Source organism: Pleurodeles waltl, chromosome 7 (assembly GCF_031143425.1).
Source record: "Pleurodeles waltl isolate 20211129_DDA chromosome 7, aPleWal1.hap1.20221129, whole genome shotgun sequence".
NCBI classification, from domain to species: domain Eukaryota; kingdom Metazoa; phylum Chordata; class Amphibia; order Caudata; family Salamandridae; genus Pleurodeles; species Pleurodeles waltl.
The window spans coordinates 754,580,344-754,601,239 of record NC_090446.1 but is presented as its reverse complement, the minus strand read 5'-3'; positions in this window follow the sequence as shown (position 1 = coordinate 754,601,239).

Sequence of the window (20,896 nt, the reverse complement as noted above, 5' to 3'; positions counted from 1 at the left end):
AAGAGGTCTCTTAGAAACAGCTTTACCTTTGAAATGGCACTTATTAGCTCTTATGAAATGTGTACAGTGGGACAGGCACAAGACTCAGATTGCTATCCCCTGGATTCCTGTAGTCCTATTATGTCCACATTGCTTGTTATTCTTATGGAATCTGAGTGTTCCTTCATGAATGTAGACTTTCTGGATATGGTGTTTACCCCCTTATATTTAAATACTTTTCACAGAACTTGGTCACCTCGTTGGCATTCGCGAAAAAGTGTTTTGCCAATTCTCGGATTAGTTGTTTATTGCACTGCATACTGATGTCTTTGGCCAACAGAGTTTGTTTTATTCAAACAAATTTACATGTGTCCTCCTCGACAGCTGTGGTAAAATCTAAAAACATAGCAAGTGTTGTCCTTTGGCAGTGCAATACACCCTCTCTCTCACCATCTGGAGGGTTGTGTACTGGTCTCTAAAATTAAGCAACATGGCAATGATTGGCTTAGGGGAAGTGCCCAGTGGCAGCCTCTGGCCTGGAGACTGATGGACTCTTTTGGCCAAGATTGTCCTAGAGAAGCTGCCCAGTCAAAAGGTTCAAACAGTACATTTTTAACAAGGAAATCCATTTATCTCATGTTTATAGACTTAGGTACACTTGTAATCCTTGTCTTTTTCTGATGAGATCATCCTTCTAAATCTTCATTCTTGGCTGCAATGGCAGTAAGCAGCCTCACAACCTTCAGTAGTTTCTCAGTAGTCGCAATGGAGTCATCTCCCAGGTCTGTTAATCTGCACTCTGGCCAATCCAACTTGAATTTTTAGTGGTCAGTCACATGTCATGTTTGTTATCAATGATCTTCTGACTCCTTTAAGTTCTAGTAGGATAGCTGTTGTTTTGCTAGTGGTGGCCAATTGATCCATGTTAGCGCTTCCTCTATTCTCTCCTGTGTGACCCATTTATCTAGCCTGTGCTGGTCACAAACAGGCCTGTTCAGTTGTTGGTCCCTTAATCCTAGCTTTACAGCTCAAAATCAGTTTTCCTCCCTATTCTTGGGCTTCCAATTTGGGGTGGACATATTCTAGGGTCCAATAACAAGTGGGTAGGTGACTCCTCAGCATTGTCCAAATGTCCAGTTTTGATGTTTCTTAGGAAAGAGGATATTTACATATGGGCCTTGGCCCACACCTATTTTAGAGATGGACCATTCAGACTAGACGCACCACTAAGCTCGTCCCCAGTTCACATGAGTTCATGCCAGGCATGCCAGCCCCGGACGGCTCACATAGACTCAACTCCACATGATTAGACGAGCTCAAGAGGGATACAGGCAGACTGTGGCTCACGTTATACTCCCATGCATAAGGAGTGATATTTCTTCTCTCCAACACAATTGCCCCAACCAACAAGATTCAGTAACCATGCATACTAGGAACAGGCCGATTTGAGAGGCCCCCCAAGAGAGCTCCTGAAGTCCCTGGGTACCACGCAGTCCTCTACTTCAAACTGAGAACCTCCATCGCAGGTCCTGCTGTGGGCCACTTCGAGATCCACTCTAGGCTGCTGGGCTGCAGAAGTGAGCTGGACAAGCCCCAGTGAGAGATAAAGGCTTCAGACTCTCAGGCATCATATGTTGTGACAATGCTTTTGAGATGCACTCTTCTACAACGAGCAAAATTATTCCTCCATAGGCCCAGCAGTAGTACACACATGCCACCTGCTCACGTCAGCCTTTGAGCTGCCCATTCATTATGGAAAATATAGGATTGTGAGCCAAGAACACAGAGTATTGTATTATGGGATCATCTTTCCACCTGGTGAAAACAACCCCATCCGCAAATTCCTGTCTCTGAGCAGTTTATTACTGGAAAAGATCCATGTCATGATATCCTTTATTAAGGCATATTATGATCTTCGAAAATACACTTAGATCATCATAAACCCTTCAACTAAGCCTTTTTCACTTACTGTCCTTGCATAAAGTATAGCAGTTTAAATCATCTCCTTTCTCTTTAATAAGTGCTGCTATGGGAATTCCCACACCTTTATCCACCTCAGTATTAAAAATATTCGAAACCATTGTATCAGATAGTTTACTGTCCATATCCTCATCCATTCCTCTAAAGAAACATATGATTTTCCTTCTCGGATGGAGTCAACTTTATAACCCTCTTCCAGTAAATTACCAAGCATTCTTGTTGGACTTAAATATATTAAATGCATATTTTTTACTGTACATTAAGGAACTTCTACAACTGGCTTAGACTCACTATTTGTCTCCATTTGGAACCATTTGGAACGGGTACCCACCACTTTTTATTTGAACCAGTGTCAACAGTCAACCTTTAGATCTTCCCTTCTAATACACAAATACCTTTTAGAAATGTACTTATCCTTCAACTTGATTTCATCTACTGCTCAAGTTTCCTGGAGTAAAAAGGCATCAGATCTATTTATTAAGTGTTCTGATTAGCATTCTTAACCAGCCAGTTGAGGGACCTTTCCTGAGCATTAAATTAAAGCTCTCACGCTCAGAGCTTTCCCACCCTAAAACAACAGCTTCACCAGGACCTGGTTCAATGGTGATCTTTCCTCATGAAGCCCTCTTTGGCAAAAGCCTTCTGCCTTGCCCCGCTGAAGTCCATTTTTGAGACTCAGTCCCAAGGTAAGGCTTCCAAAAGGATGAAACCTAGCTGCAGTACCTGACCAATCGCAGTTGGCCCTCAAGTTGCGCCTAGACCACTGTCTACCAGGAACAGTTGACTGTGGCTGCAGCTTTACCCGTTTTGGCGCTATTGTTCTTCAAACATTTAAAAATGCATATCTCCTCTTCTCTTTATTGGATTTTTGTCATTTTGTTGTCAATTTAGTTAATAAAATTTACTTCATGTTTCTAATTCGGTTTAGTTTGTTATTGTATTGTTTTGACTTTATTATTGCACAGGATTTTTGGTTTCCACATTGCTCTAAGTTAAGCCTGTCTGCTCTGTGCCATAAGTACTAAGAGGTTGATCTCAGTCTCATTTAGTGATTTAGTTGTTCATCCTGACAAGGATTGTGTTTATTGCTTGGCGTGTACAGTCACCTGCCATAACTAATAACCAATTTCTGACACTAGCATAAAAAATAAAATACACAATGATGTAATATGTAATTGTCAAAGTTAAAAACCTTTTATCAAAAATGTATTAAAAAATGTATGTACATTAAGATACATTTCTTAACCCACCATTAGATTCTAAGTACAGTAAGATACTTTCAGACACCCGTCCTTAGTTTGTAAAATAAAATCATTAATTATTACACACTTTCCCTGATAGCTGTCTGGATAGCAGGAGCATATTCCCACTCACCAGATTTCAAACTCATATTGTTTTTCCATATATGGTGCCAACAATTCTTTGACCCAAATAACTTTAAAGACTGAAAATACACATGTGATAACTACTGACATAAACCAATACAATGACAAATGTAAACTCTTAGCTTGCCTTAATGTCTTTTCACTGGACAAAATTAATCAATATTCAGAGAAACTACAGGATTTGTGTCATGTTTGCTTTTAATTTTTTTTTTTAAATGTAGCATGCTGGTATAGAAACTTTGAGATGTCAACTGTAAGTGATGTCAAGGGATCCAGTTAACTTATTCTCAGGTTATTTTGATATGTAACAATTCCCAAGTTTAACAGTTTTGAATCACACATTTATTTCTAGAACCATGGTAAACTGTGCAGAAAAACAAAGTAAACATCTGTTTCCATAACAACTCTCCAAAAGTGACAGAAAGTCACTAGAATTGGGTGACGGTAGCTAAAGGGAGAGTACCAAGTCAAAATTAAATATGTAAAGGGTAATTGAGGTTTAATAAAAATCTACAATGTGCTCAAATTGCTATACACACTTTAGTAATGAAAACACTTCACTTAATTTATCAAGTTGGCAATACTAAAAGGTTCAATAATGGTCCAGTTCCTAAAGAACAACTTTTGTTCCTGTTAAAAACAACTATTTATAGATACCTGTGATGATCGACAAGAGCACGATCTCATACCACCAAGAAATCATGGATATAAGTGAATCACCTCAGTTTTCCGACATTCTTCAGGCTAAGTACATCTTGTAATGTTGTAGGGCCATCTGCCAACTAGGCCCCCTGAGCTTGTTACTCTGCTCCTGCACCTACACAATGGTGGTTTACTTACGGCAAGTGAACAACATTCCTGCAAACTGGGTAGCTCACCTATCTTGACACGGTTACCTGCTGGGATAGTGAAGGATGTAGTCAGGGTGTTCCACCACCTGGCACAAGCAACAGTGCTGCAAAGGCTTGAAGATGGCAGCTGGACATCCAGTCTCAACTAGCGCCCTGAAATAGGTAAGCAAGTGTGCCTCCAGGACTGAACATCATTCTGTGGACATTGGTGGTTGGAGTGGGCCAAAGAGATTCTGATCCCTTAGAACAGTTATCTGAAGAGGCGGAATCTTAGGTGCCATCCAACATCCAAATGACAGGCTATGAGCAAAGTTTTTCCCCTTTCCTTCCTAGAGAAGTGACTAGCTGTATGTGCTACACACATATGTATGCGGGCACCTGAGAGGGGATGAGCTTGGAGAAAGGGTGCCCATTTCCCTTTACACCCTCCTGCTTAAGAGGGGAAGAGCACATGGCATCCCAGAAGAGGAGGTCCACTGTTGGTCCCCTTGACACTCTGGATTGATATTCCTGACAGTCTCAGAGAGGTTCCACCCTCTGCTAGGTGTCTTCTATGCCACAGCACAGTAGATGCTAAGGGTAGTGGTGACAGACGGGGTCCTCTCCCTGGCAGTATACACCCCCATTTTTGTATTCTATGATGCACTTGCCCTGCTGACTAATGTCTGTGGATAGTAAAAGAATGTGTTTACCTTGAAAGATCATATCTCACTATGCTTTTGTGGTATTCAGTAATCAGGTTTTTCTCTTGCCATTGAGTGTGAGGGTGTACAGATTTTTTAGCGCATTAATAATTGAGCTTATTCATTTGGAAGGCACATCTTAGTTAATTTAGGACAAGTCAACATAATAATTATTCTTGCTTATTTGAGAAGGTGCATCATTTTTAACAGCCAACGTGTGTTTTGCCCTTCTTGGCAAACAGGCCTGGGTGTTTTTAAGGTTTAAAGCAAGAAATTAGTAAGGGTTTGACAGACCCCAAAGGGGCTGTTGATTTGACAGGCTTCTGAAAGAGTGAGGTCCTAGATTTTGGGCATTTGAAGAATATTTTTTATGCTTATATTATATAGTGTTGACTGGGCAAAAGACATCCATGTAATTCAATGTTTTTCATGTTCATAGCCTTAGTAATTTCTCGCTTTAAGACTTGAGAAAGCCTTAGGTTTGCATACCATGAGGGACAAAACACATATTGGCTGTTCAAAATGATGCACCTTTTAGAATAAACAAGAATAATTATTATTCTGAGTTGTCTGGAATTACTCAAATGCACCTTTTGAATTATAAGATTAATTACTAGTGTGCCAACAAACTATTTGTATACAATTCCATCAATGGCAAAAGAAAAACCTGATTACTGAATACCACAAAAGCATAATGAGATATGATATGTAAGGGTGAATTCATTCTGTTATATGAATCTCCTAATTTTATGGAACAGTGGACCCAACTCTCTTGAATGCATCACAAATCACTCACACAGAGATACATGTACTTTAACCTTAAAGCACTTTCTTTGGTATACGTTCTGCTGGGTCCAAAATTCTCATAACTTTTCTGTGGGTAACCTGGTAAGATAGGAACAATAAAGGAAGGTCAAAGCCCTGATACAATCCCCCTTGGAAGGCGACATGAGAAACCACCAAGCCATTACTAAATGGCAGGGTGAGAAGCTCTGCTCATACAATATTGGAAGAAATGGGGAGAGCCAAGGAGGTACATGTGAACAATTGATGATATGGAAAAGAAACAGACTGCCAACTGGCAGATGAAGAACATAAACATTTAACAGTGATGGAAAAGCAGTCTTGTTGGAACTGAAGAGTAGCCTCCCTGCTAAACACATCAAAATTGACAACCTCACCATTTATATGGAGGAAGGTGTTAATAAAAATGCGACCAGACTGGATGCAGACAAAAAGAGAATATAAGTCCTAGACAATAAAACCAGCATCTCCAAAGAAACACATTTGTTGAAGCCCGTATAATTGACCTGTTTGGCTAGGATTGACTCACCCCAGGATGAGGCATGCAGAACACTACTCTGTCCCTTCACATTGGTGATCCCTCAGGACCATCAACTCTAGATTACCAAATTATAGTGACTGTAATCCTACCCTTCAGTTGAACAGAGCAACAGTGGGACTGGTTTAAAAATGAAACAAGGTGGCTCAAGGTGCAAGGAGCATGGTATTTATAAGAAATTGGGTTACTGGTTGACTGAGGTATGAGCCCTGGTCAAGCAGCAACCACAATCTTTGTCAGAGATGGGCACAAGCAAAACCCAAATTAACCTGTGCTCAGCCCTCTGGTAGTTTGGCACAGAGCAGTCAGGTTTAATTTAGAAGCAATGTGTAAAGTATTTGTGCAACACTTCAAACAGTAAAACAGTGAAAACACCATACAAAAAGACCCCATGCCAAGTTAGAAAACAGAGCAACTTTAATAAATAAAACAAGAGCAAAACAACAAAAATCTAATCAGTAGGACCAGAGTTATGAATTTTTAAAGAATAAAGTAAAAAATAGTACTCAAAAGCATAAAGCGCAACCATGGCCATTTGGTTGTGGCGCAGCGGGTGAAAGTCAAACATTCAGGCTGACCACAATGAAGCGCGTGCCGTATATGGTTCCAGACTGGTCCAAATGAAGTTTTACCTTCTCAAGTTTTGCACCGAGTCCTATTTGCATTGGGGAGGGTCGTCGGAATCAAGGAGAGCATCGAAGGCAGTTGTCAGTGTGGTGTGAAGAGTAGGTCAGACATCATAGATGGGTGTACTGGAGCATTGCACTGGCGGTCCATGTAGGCTGTCGATGCTGTTGTGCGAAGAGATGGACTGGCAGTGGCTCACGCTGATTTTCGCTGCGAGAGATAGAGTCTTGGTGCGTACAGGACTGATCATGGTTGCAAAGAGCCCAAAAGATTGAATTATGAGTCCCTGAGGCACCCTAAGTGTCCAGGACCTGAGAGCCACCACTTGAGGGTCAGGAATTTGCTGCAGCTGGGTCTAGGAGCTGGTTGGGGAGCCTTCCATTTCCCTGAGGCTCACATCAGGATGCTAGGAGACTAGCCCTTTGAGTTACTGTTCTGTGCGGGTTCAAGATGAAGTTGCAGGCCTTGTTTTTTTCCCTAGGCAAGAGGGCAGCAAACAGCAGGTCAGCACTGCAGGACAGCAGTTCCATTAGAGCAACAGTCCAGCAGAGTGGCAATCCTTGACACAGCACATCGGCCCCGCTTACGGCATAGTATTCACAGGTCCAAAAGTGTACAGAAGAGTTGGTGTCTGAGGTTCTTTTATTCACAGTTGCAGATGCAGCTTGTGTTGACTTGAACTGTTGCAAATTGTGCTACTTTGCACATTTCCAGCCTGTTTATAAGGGAGGTTCAGAGCACCTGAAATGATCTTTCTCTATCTTTCAGCCATTTTCCCACTTCAGGGACAGTTAGAGCTGCCATTTTTCGGAAGAGCATGCTCTAGCTTTTTTTAAAAGGCCATATGTATTTAACGGGAGCCGCAACGCGGACGTCACTGTGCTAAATGGCCCTGCTCAGTTTGCACTAAGATGATCATTATGAACATGGCGGGAAACACCGTCGACCGCAGTGGCGATGGTGAACAGAAGACTGCCATTGGTGGTGAACAGCACAGTGTCAAATAATGATGCCAAAAACAGAAACCTCCAAAAATTCTGCAACCTCCAGCCACCACCAGGGCCCTTGATGGTGGAAACGCTGTACACCCCACCCCCCACTGCCAAGCAGACAAATCCTCCACCCTCTAAATAATTATGCACAAATCATCGCAATGGATAGTGGATGTCAAACAATCACTGACGGCATGGCCCGCCATAGCCAGCAATGGGACCCAACAGCAAGAAATGCACACATTGGCAAGTTTGAAACCCACACACCTGACACACATCCACAACACCATAGAACACCCACATACACACCCAACAATTCTTTGCAATGCCAATAGCACAACAGATATTGACAACACAACATGCATACACTGAACTAAACATCACAGAAGTCACACACCCAACCACACAACAGCACCCTCACCAATAATCCTACAACACACCACCCACAACACACACCGTGGCACCCCATAAGCACCCCCACTGCACAAATAGGAAGCTAAGGAACATGGTGGATGATATACTGAAGGTCGAGCCAAAAATCTTCGTGGCACAGGTCCAGCACACACCCATTGCCATGAAGATGGAGTTATGGCAGATGATTGTAAACAAGGTCAACACGGTGGGAAACCATTCACGCACAAGGGACAACATCCGCAAGAGATGGAACGACATGCATGAGAAGGTGAGGTCAATGGCATCCAGGCACAACATTGCGGTCCAGAAGACTTGGGGAGGACCCCCACCTACACCCCGACTACACTGACTGGGAAGAGAAGGTACTGGCTATCCTGCATCTGGAGGGCCTCACTGGACTCATCGGAAGACTGGACTTGGGTAAGTCATCTACAGTTACTTCATATCCACCACACCTGTAATGCATGTACCACCCCACCCCTCCAACTACCACCAGGACCACTACCCCACCCATGCCACAGTAACTACATCCAGTCACCCAGCATGCCCACAAACCCAGTAACAGGTCCACATCCATCCCCCTGTGCACATTCACCTACCCATGCAAGGAATCACAATGCATTACTGCACCCACAATGAACCTCCACATCCCATGCAAAATGTAAGTACAACCCAACAATAGGTCCCTGTATGGCCCAACATGGGACTAAACAGCACAAAATAGGGCAGAGCTGTGCATCCTTATTCGAATTAGTACATGTAACATACATGTCCATTCCCCCGCCACAGGCACCACCACCCATGCCACCCTGAGAGAAAAGGCCAAGGAGTGTCAGTACCCCGCACAAAGACAGAGGCCCCATTCAGGTGACTGATGAGGGATGCATGGACAGTGAGGATTACCCTGGGCCTTCACACAGTCCTGGACTGTCACCATCCAGCAGCCCCACCCAGGATACCACTGACACCCCTACCACCCAGCCACCACCATCAATTCGGGCCAAATGACCCCACACCAGTGTCTTCAGGCCACAGACTGGCAGACCACAAGTACAGAGGTCAGAGTCACCACCAACTAACAGGCAGGATGATGATGGCCCCAGTGCAAGTGGGACTGCCAGACCTGTGCAAGGGACACAGGCATAGGTGGCTAGGCCCAGTGGGAGGGCATCAGTGGACCAGGGATGTAAGGAACAGACACGCATGTGGGCAGGCAACTAAGGACTGGGATCTGAAGGCCCTGAATGGGGCCAATGACCAGGAAATATATACGTGGTGGCAGCAAAATGGCAGCCTCCTGCCATCCAGATATGAAGGAGTGGAAGTGACATCATGCCGCTGGAGGTAGTTGTCATGGCGGAAGGCGGTGTTCACCGCCGTGTACCAATTCATTGGTTTACATGGTTTTCAATGGGGAACCTGGGCCTATCATGATTGCCACCAGCAGTGACGGAGCACACCGCCGCGGAGCGTGTGCCATGTCGTCACCGCAATTTCACTTGACTCCTGAATCCCGGGCATGCAAGTACTCCACAGAGTGTTCTGCTGTGTCCTGACTCTGGTTACTCCCTCTGGTGTCACAGGGAAAATGGCCCCAGCCTTCACCATGGAGGAGCTGGAGAAGCTGGTGGATGGGGTCCTACCCCTGTATGCCAAGTTATGTGGGTGACCAGAAGAGCAAGTGAATTGGTGGATGTCTTGCATGGATGTGTGTGATGGTGTCAGATACCTGTATGCATGTGTGGTTGATTTGTAGCTGCACAGGTGTAGATTGTGTGGCAAATACTGTTATTGAGGTGGTAAAATGATCCTGTGAAGTTTCCATCTAATTTGGGATGACATGTCAGTTGTATCAGATGGGCATATCCTGACTTCTGTTTTTCTTTTCTGTGTGTCCAATCAGGTCAGTGCCCATCAGAAGGGGGACTCAGGCAGGCCATAGAGGTACAGACCTTGGGGGTCTACAACCAGTGGAGCACCCACTACAGAAAGAGGTGGGAGGACCTGGGGCACTGGGCCAGGAAGAACTGCGAGGCCCAGCTGGGGAAGGCCTCCCAACAAGGAAGGGGTGCCTGTCGGACCCTGACCACCCCTAATGTCCCGCATTCTGGCAGTGGTGTGGTATCTGCAGTGAAGCATGCTCTGCATTTTTTAAGTAGTGGAATGTAAAGGAATTCTAGATTCCTGTGGGGGAGAGACTGCAGAGAGGCTGTGGAAGGAGTTGAAGAAAGGAGAGCTGCTGTGGGAATCTATGTGGATGAAATATTGTTTTGGATTACAATAAAATACCATTTTGAAGATCTCAACTTTATGGGCCATCATTTTTATACTGGCGACGAGGGTCTGGACTTATAAGAATATCTCAACACAAAATTACCCATGTTGGATTACAGCAAGGAATTGGTTTTGAACTCATCTACATCTTCTTCTTCAAACCCACCTTGTTATAAGACTGTATTTATTGTGGTGAGTCTTATTCATCTTTTAACATTTCTATTAAACATTTTTTTTTTTAAGAAAAAAGGGGAAAAGAGCCTTCCTCATCCTGTGCTTACTGTTTTTTTTGTTTGTGGTTATGCTTCAAACGGAAAGACTTATAAGAAAACATGAGAACTAGTACTATGCGTTTCCTTTATCGAAGTAAAATGATATTTACAGCTTAAATTCTGGCATTGTGTAAATATCCGCTGTACGGCCGTCCTACAGGCATTTTTCAAATTCAATACAGTTGCGTGTATTCAAGCACCTTGGTGCTCGTGGACCGCTTGGTTACTAACGCGTGTAACCAAGCCATTTGGCACACGCGCTAGAACTCGTGCACGCCTTCGGAGCGTGTGAAAACATCTAACTGAAAAAAATGAAAGGACAATAAAAATAAATATCGTGCTTACCTTTGGAGCTGCAGTCTTCTTTCCGTGGGAACTGGTCTAAAGGGAAAAAAAAGTGCAAGCAACAATGAAACAAGCAGGAATTCCTTAGAAAATGCCTCTTTAGCATCTATCTTACCATAAGGAGGGTGATAGGCAACAATTTTTTTTTTTTTAAAGGAGAAGGAAAAGAAAAACCATTTACAAAAACCTTTTAAACAAATATTAACAATGCAGAATATACCTCCGCCTCCTTTTTTCTTAACTGTCCCAGGTGAAGCACCAATTATTTGGTCCAAATGGAAAAAGTATTTTCTTCATTATACAAGGGTGTGTGGTTTGAATTTATCAAATGAAAGAAAAACTTCCCTCCTTATGCATTGTTTGGAAAGTGAAGGACAGGAAATATTTGAAACTCTACCTAAACCGGATGATGATGGGACAGATCTAAACGAATTTGAATTATGCTTGAAAAAAGCTGGATTTACACTATCTGCCGAAAATCAGCACAATTCTGGAACGCTATCACTTTGATATGAGGGAACAGAAACCAGATGAATCTATTGAGGATTACATAACAGCATTAAGGAAGCTAGCGGCTACATGCAGATTTGGAATGACACTAGAGGAACACATAAGAGATCAATTCATGCTAAAATGCTCTAGCAACAAAGTCAGGCAGGAACTTTGGAGCAAGGATGATCCTTCTCTACAGGAGGTAGTGACAATTGCTAAGAGTGTAGAGCACACTTTAGCTTGTGTGGAAGAGTTGGAGAGAAGCAAGTGTCCAGCAGTAAATAAAATATCTCAGAAAAATGAGCAACAAGATGACCACAAAGACAGTGATGGAGGAAAAGATGAGGCGAAGCTCAGTCAAATTCAGAAGTCTAAATTCAAGGATACCAAGTGTTTTCGGTGTGGAAACCTAGGACATTATGCTTCTTATAAAAAGTGTCCTGCGGTCAATGCAATCTGCAAACTGTGCAACAAGCATGGACATTTTGCGAAGTGTTATAGGTCACAAAAAGTCTCTCCTTCAGTCAAGGTGGTGGAGGACTGCATATTGATGGTGGATGCACAAGGAAAGAAGAAGAAACATCCAGAGGACTTTGTAACCATGTGTGGGATCGAGTGTGAAGTCCTCTTTGATTCGGGAGCGTCGTTGATTTTATTGTCCGATGAAGTGTTTGGTAAGTATTTAAGTCACAGTGTGAAATTGAAGGATCCAGGTGTAATTCCAGGGTGTTATGGAGGACAAACCATAGATTTGAGGGGATACTTTGAATCAGAAATTACTTTCAGATCTAACACTATTTTTGGGAAAATCTATGTTCCGGTAAAGGGTGATAGTGTTTTAAGCTGGCCATATCAGAGAGAACTGAAGGTCATTGTAGATCCCAATAACCCAACGCCAATTATGCTTAAGAAGGACTTTGTGCAAATGTCAAGTGGTGTGTGTGAGATATCTACTTGTAAGAAAAATAATAAGGCTGAAGGTGTACCAGATTTTGTGTGTGGGTTCAAGGCTGTGTTTAGTGACACTTTGGGATGCCTAGCCAAATATGTGCATTGCATCAAAATCAAGGAAGGGACAGTACCAGTAGTATGCAAAGTGCGACCAATACCCACTTCAATGAGAGATGATGTGGAAAAAGAAATATGAAGGTTGTGCAGTGAAGGTATAATAGAACCGGTAGAAGCATCAGAATGGGTTTCTCCCATAGTAGTCGCACGTAAATCATCTGGGGAGATCAGATTATGTGTGGACTTGAGAAATCTCAACAAGGCAGTCATCAGTGACCAGTTTCCTCTACCAAACAACACGGAGATGGTAACTTTATTGCATGGGGCAAAGTATTTTAGTACTTTGGATTTAGCTACAGCTTACCATCAGGTTGTGTTGTATGCTGATTCCAGGGACCTCACCACTTTTATCACACCTTTTGGTACCTTTGGATTTGTAAGAATGCCTTTTGGGCTAGTGTCAGCTGCCTCAGTATTTCAGCGTTTAATGCACAATTTATTTGGCTCTGAATTAGGGGTAAAGTATTTTCAGGACGATATTTTAGTGTATGCCTGAACGGAAGAGGAGCATGAGGACAGACTAAGGAAAGTTTTGAGCACCTTAAGAGATCATGGCCTCACATTAAAGCTGAAAAAGTGTTCCTTTGGAAAAGAGGAAATTGAATATCTGGGACACAAGATTACTTCAACAGGGTTGTACCCAAAACGAGATTTGATAGAGAATATATTGAAGTTGCATTCTCCAGAAAAGAAAGAAGAATTACTGTCATTTTTTGGTATGGTAGAGTTTCATGCCAAGTTTCCACCCAACTTAGCTTCCAAAACAGAGTACATGGTAGCTGGCTCAGGAAAGGAGTTGAATTTGCGTGGGATGAAATGTGTGAGAGAGAATTTAATAGTGTCAAAAATGAGGTATCTAAAGTGGGATGTTGGAAATCGTTTAATCCAAATTAATTATGTGTAATCATGACAGATGCCAGTACCAAGGGTTTGGGAGCTGTTCTCTTACAAAAATGAAATGATCAGGAGTGTAAACCAGTGGTGTACAATTCACGAACACTGAGAGGCACAGAAGTAAATTATTCTACTATCGAGAAAGAGGCTTTAGGAGTTGCTTGGGCTATTAATAAATTTAAGAACTTTGTGTGGGAAAGGGAGTTCCATGTTTATACTGATCACAAGCCGTTAGTGGAAGTTTTCATGAGAAAGGGACTTGATCAAATCTCGACTAGAATCAGCAGGTGGGTTGTTAGCCTCCAGGACTTTAATTTCAAAATATTTTATGTGCCAGGAGCTTATAACAATACGGCAGATTGTTTGTTTAGACTCGCTTCTGAAACTGAAGAAGACTTGAACAAGTGTCAAGAAGATGAGTTTAGTGTGTGCAGTATCACAGAGGGTATAATTGAACAGGATGATTGGATGGAAGCAGTAGCTAATGATCCTGTTTTACAACATGTATGTCATTCTCTCAAGAACTCGTGGGATTCTGAGAGCTTGAGAGATTCTGAAACATTGAAAGGATTCTGGAAAGTAAGGGATGAGTTATCTGTGTCAGGAGAGTTATTGTTTCAGGGAGAAAGATTAGTAGTCCCAAGTGTTTTGACTAATAAAATAATACAACTGGGACACACAGGACACCAAGGAATAAGCAAAACTAAATCTAGAATGTGCCTAAACTATTGGTGGCCAGGAATGGACTTGAGTATCGAGAGAGTAATTAGAGAATATCCGGACTGTTGTAACAGTGATAAGATTTATAAAAACAAGAGTAACATCGATGTGTGTCAGGAGTTTGTCAAGCAGACCGTGGGATGTGGTAGCTATGGATATCGTATGACCAGTTTATGGAAGAGCAGGAACAGTTACATTTTAGTTTTAGTGGATCAATTTTCCAGGTGGGTCGAGATGGGCGTGGTCAGCAGTGTGGAAACTAAGAGGATAATTGGTCTTCTTGAAGAAATCTTTGCTCAGGAAGGATTTCCCAGCTCTATCTTAAAAGACAATGGTCCGCAATTCATTTCCAAGGAAATGGAGGAGTCTCTGAGGAAATTGGGGATCAAGCATAAGTTATGCTCATTGTACCATCAAGAAGGGAACAGAGTGGTAGAGAGGTTTAATAGGTGTATAAAAGAATGTGTGCAACTGGAGGTGGTGGCAGGCAGAAATTGGAAAGAAAGTTTAAAACTATTTCTGGTAGCATACCGTTTTACTCCACATTCGACCACCAGAGCAGTTCCTTTTGAGTTGTTCAGGGGTAGAAAGGCTAATACTACATTAGTGCCTGGATGGGTATCTGGGGACAAAAACAAGGCAGTTTCCTGGTCTCAGGAGGAGTATGACAGGAACAGTGAAAAAGATCGAGTGGAAAAAAGCAAAGAATATTTTGATAGAACAAAAAGGGCATGTTCTGTCAATGTAAAAGTAGGATATGTGGTTTTGATTAGGACACCAATGTTAGGTAAGAGTGGGAGTAAATATTGGGGTCCGTTTGTGGTCACTAAGTTGTTCAAGAATGCAGTCAAAGTTAGTGACGGAAGAATATGGAATCTTAATTGTGTTGTTATCTCTAGGAAGAAAGATGTTTCATTCTTCTCTGTTTGTCTTTGTTATGGGTTTCTTGGAAAAGGTTATTTTAAGAAATTTCAATATGTACTTTTATTGTATCGTTTTTAATTTACATAGTTTATTTAGTTTTATTTTTATAACTAATTTTGTTGAGGGAAAGGTGTGTGGTATCTGCAGTGAAGCATGCTCTGCATCTTTTAAGTAGTGGAATGTAAAGGAATTCTAGATTCCTGTGGGAGCGAGACTGCAGAGAGGCTGTGGAAGGAGTTGAAGAAAGGAGAGCTGCTGTGGGAATCTATGTGGATGAGATATTATTTTGGATTGCAATAAAATACCATTTTGAAGATCTCAACTTTATGGACCATCATTTCTACAAGTGGCATATCCGGATTTGGATGGGCACTTGAAGGCAGCACAGCAGCCACAAAGGGGAGAGTACCAACACTATTTCATACCACTTCGATGGATGTGTTTGGGTGCTGTGGTATGTATGCTGTCTAGTGCCAGGCACTCTGACAGGTGATTTCCAGCAGTCCTGTCCCCATGGGCACGGGAATAGTGTGGGGCAGGTGTATACAGGCACAATTGGCCCTTGAGGATTGATCTTCCTGTACTGTAGGGTTCTTTGTGGGCACATTGACTAGTGGGTGCATTGGTTGCCCATGGTCCCCCATGTGTGTAGTCCACACAGTTCATCAGGTCCGTGTTTCATGTGGTAAATGAGTTGTATGCTGGGTAGTGGCCACTAGTCAGGGGCATAGTCATGACCGTGGTTGTAGGTGCTGCATGTAGGTGTGTAAACTGGATGGGAGTGTGTCTGCGCCAAGTATGTACATCCATTCAGGTATTTACAGATTACCCTCATGTTTTGTCTTCCCACCCCTGTGCTACTGTGTTCTTTGTGTACATCAGCATCATCTGGTGAGGGAGCAGTGGCAACGGCGAGTGGGGATGCTGCAGCCCACGGTTCCAAGGCGGCAGAGTCGACCGATGCCAATGGGACCAGTGGGTTGGAGAGAGAGGGGAGTACCACAGGGAGGCAACTACTACTGGCGGCAGTGACTCTGATACCTCCTCCAAAGGGAGCTCCCTGGTGGTGGCGGACCCTAGTGGACTCACCCATTCTGTGTCATCTTCTGCCACTCCCATACCATCACCGCCCTCCCAGTTGCTCCCCATCCAGTTGCCTGTGCCCGCTCACCCAAAAGGGTGGGTGTCTCCTTCGCCCCAGGCACCTCATTTCCTTCCCTAGTCAGCTCTGCTGCCCTCATGGAGGAGGCTATTGACCTCCTGAGGACCATCTCTGTAGGGGAGACAACCATTGTGAATGCCATCCAGGGGCTAGCATCCCAGATGTAGCAATGCAATGCATACCTGGAAGGCATTCGTGGTGCCATGTCTGGCCTACAGAGATCTTTTCAGGCTCTGACCTCCTCTTTGATGGCAGCCAGTGTCCCTGGTCTTTCCGTCCCCCCTCCCACCACCTCTACCCCTTCCAGCACCCCACTCCCTTCACCCATCCCACACACACGTACAGACAGCCATGCACACACATCAGCTCACAAGAAGCACACAGAGAAACACAAGCACTACACTTCCCACCGCAGGCATACACACAGCCAACATAAAAAGGCACACACAACAACATCCACTTCCCCCAGTGTGTCCACCTCCCCCCCTCCCTCTCTGTCACCTCAACACGCACACCTGCATACACTGCACTTCAATCACTGCTGCTGGCCCCATTTGTGCAGTCACCACAACACCTGACATCCAGGCATCCACCCCAGACAACACATCTGTACTCATCACAACTACATTGACCTACAAATGCAGCAAACTCACCAGACCTGCAGACACCCTGACAACATCCATTTACATTGGCAACCTGTCTTGTCCCACTGTGTCCACCCCCTCCTCCCAAGACACTCAAACGTTCCCAGATACCCACTCAACACACATCCATCACACATCAACATACTGTACAGGCGCCTGCATCCACCTCCAGCACACTTATACCTGCTACAAGCACTGCCTCTACCTCCACTCCCACACCTTCCTCCATATCCACCCCAACTGCCCCTAAAAAACTTTTCCTGTCTCGTGTGACCTACTCGAACCCACTGGCCCACTCCATCTCATCCCTAAACGCGCCTATCTCCTTGCCCTATCCACTCCTTCCTCGTCTAACTCCACCCCAGTCCACCCTTCCCAATTGCGTGCCCCTTCCCCAGAGAGGAGAAGCCCTGTGCTGCCCCAGGTCCCTCTGCCATCCCCTGGTCCAAGCCCACTACCCCCCCTTCCAAGGGCAAACCCAAACACCTTCCACCTCCCAAACATAAGCCCAAGCCTGCCCTTCCAGACGTAAGTCCCCACCACCGCCATCCCCTGCCCCTGTTCCCTGAAGCACCTGGCTGCTCCATTGATGTCCCTTTATGGTGAAGTACCCTGTACACATGTGGGAGTCAAGTTCGGCCTACTTGGGCCCTTCAGGCTATTTAGCATGGACTGGCCAATGGCCTTATTTGGATTTTACTATATTAATTTTGTAATAATGTTTGTGTGCCCAGTGGTGCTGTTGGCACAATATGGAGACATGGTTCATCGTTTTGTTTTGGGGGTGTGGTGTGCACATGTGTGTGGGCAGGTTTTATTTGCCTTATGTTGGGTAACTACCTCTTATTCTTGTGTGTATGGCTTGTGATGGTGTGAGGGGTTGGGAGCGTGTTGCAGGGTGGGGTGGGTGGATGGATGTGTAACTGTTTCCCTTTCTTCCCTTGTTTACTAGGTTGTGGTACTTACAGTCGTCGTCTTCGTCGGTGGTCACGGTCATGGAGGTATAGTATATTGCAAGGAGCAGGACTGGCATTATTTGCAACTCTCTCTCCATGTCTGCTTCTACGTGTTGTGTGTGCCTATCAGAACTGATGGCGGTCTTGTGCTTCATTATTTGTTGGGCAGAGAGGGCCTTTCCGTCGGCCTGTGGGCTGACTCTTCCATTGTTGTCAGCACTCCAGCGCTGGCAGTGTGTGGATGGGCCACTGGCTGTTTCTCATGTGCTTCATTATTTGGTGGGCTGGACCGCCGAACTGTTGGCGGTAATTACCACCACCGCCTGCGGAGCGGTCATTGCTGCCATGTTCATAATGAGGGCCTAAATGTTCGTACTTGTTTTTTGCAGCAATTCATTTTTTTGTGTTGAATTGAACTATTGCACATCACGCTACTTTACACATTTATAGTTTGTTTATGAGGGAGGTTGGGGGCAGTTTAAATTACCCTTCTCTATCTTTTGGCCATTTTGCCACATTGTGGACAGCTAGAGCGGCTATTTTTGGGCAGTGCACAATCTAGCTTTTATCAAGGCCATATGTATTTAACAGGTGATGCTGCATGCATGTTGTGTGGACATGCTCAGCAGATGTGCTGCTGGTGCACCTTAGGTGCTCCTAAAGCAATCCAGTCGGTGCCTTTCAGCATCCCAGAAGTGCATTTTATCTCGCCATAAGAAAAGTATCACATATGCTATAATAATGAACAACTGCTTAGTCTAGCTCCTGCACTAAAATGACCTTTACAACCTTCAACCCCACTAGAGGATGGGTACTCTTGTTTGCAATGTGGGTTCCAAGTAAAACCTCCACTACAGGACAAGGTACTCACACTCACTCCAAAGATTGGGATAAGTAGGAATACACAATTTGTTACAGTCCTGATCAATGTCTGCTCAATGAAGAAAAATGCAGTCAAAATTGTTTTGATTTTCTATGTGAGGAAATTCCAGACATGCTTTTCATGACAGAAATGTGGATATCTGAGACATCTGACCCCATGATAGTCTCAGCCATTAGAAAAGGTTACAAAATACACAAAAAGGACTGACCGAGTGGAAGTGGAGGGGGAGTAGCAGTGGTATACAGAGAAATGTATGACTGTCTAACAATCCCTATTGATGATCTGAAAGGAGCTAAGGCTCTCGGTTTTTGCCTCATGGTGTCTCCTCATGAATCGATGGCTGGGGTACTAAAACACAGACTCTGGGCCCCGCTGGCCCCTTTCTCAATTCTCTGAGCAATGCTTTGGCACATGTGGCACTAAGATATGCTCATTTCACAATCCTGAAGGATTTTCTTCCTCAAATGGACAAAACAGAAGATAGTGAAGTAGTTACACTACTCAAAGTCACGTCTTCCCCCGAAATTACTCAACATATGTTCAGCTCTACACTTCAAACAGGTCATGTCCTGGACCAAATCTCCAATGTTACGTTGGTAATGGATGAACCTATTCCACAAATCTGGATGGACCACTCCTTGATTAAGTTTGACTGGCCAGTCTTAGTAAAAGCTCAACCTCCAACAGGTAAAACCATATGTGCTTTCAGTGCATTTCATAGAGTCCAGCCTGCAGACTACACTAGTCCCTCGAAAAGAATGCTCCCTCTTTTTTGGGTGTAGTGGAAGAGGACACTTGTCTTCTGAACAGCTGGATCCTCGACACTGTCTACAAGCTCGCACCAGTGACACACCATACATGGTGCAGATCTAAGCTGTCCAGCCTCTGGTACACAGATAGTCTCAGGGAAGGAAATAAATGGTGTAAATCCTTACAGGGACAATGGCAGAAACATTATAACCCCAGTGCCAAGGCTAAATACAAGGTAGGGCCCAAAAATATAAAAGTGAAGTCAAAATAGCCAAGAAGGTTCACCTGCAAGATAGAATAGAAAGAGAAGGAAATAAATCCAGGGAAATTATTAATGTTGTTAAAACTTTATGTCCCCTGAGGCTTGTTCAAGACTTCTACTGCCTTGAGCTGAGTGGTACGAGTAGCTAGCTTCCTATTTGTGAAATAAAGATGTTGTTCATCCAAGCTTTCTTTTCCTACGGCTTTCAGTCTGAAGTGGTTTTAATGAATGTTATGCAACCAAATGTTGCTACACAGCTATAGCGTCTTGCGTTAGTTTCAAACACATCTCTTTGGAGGAGTCTTTAGCAGTGATATGTAGTCTCAAATAAGGGTCTCTTTCTGATCCCTGCCCTCCCAACCTATTAACACTAGGGGCAAGTATTTTTAACCCACTGGCTAATAAGCTGCCTAATGAGTCACTATCTACAGTAACAACACCCCATTCCTAGAAGTAGACTAAAATCTTGCCCCTTCTCAACAATTACAGACCTATATCGCTATTACCAGCCCCGTTTAAAGTGCTGGAAAAACATGTAAATCAGCAGCTCTTCCATTACTTGGAAACTAATAAAATGCCCCACCCAAGCCAGTCTGGTTTTAGACTAAACTTCAGCACAGAGATGCCACTAGTGGAGGGTGCTGATTACATCAGAGGGACATTAGATGCAAATGCCCCCCCTACGGCAAACTCAAAGCGTGTATCCAACCCATCAGAATAGTTGGTCACGCCCTGGACTGGCTGGCCTCCTTTTTGGAGGGCAGAGTACCAGAGGTATTGATCCCTCCCTTTTCTTTGGAGTCCCATTAACTGTTAGTGGGAGTGCTGCCTAGTTTGGCCTTGAGCCCTAATTTATTCAATTTACATCTTACCCCATTAGCACAGCTGGCTGAAGCCTTTGGAGCAAAAGTGATATCTTATGCTGATGATACTCAGCTGTTGTTCTCCTGGGGCAGGAAAGCAGAGTTCCTGGGGAAATCCATCAGATCCTGCCTAA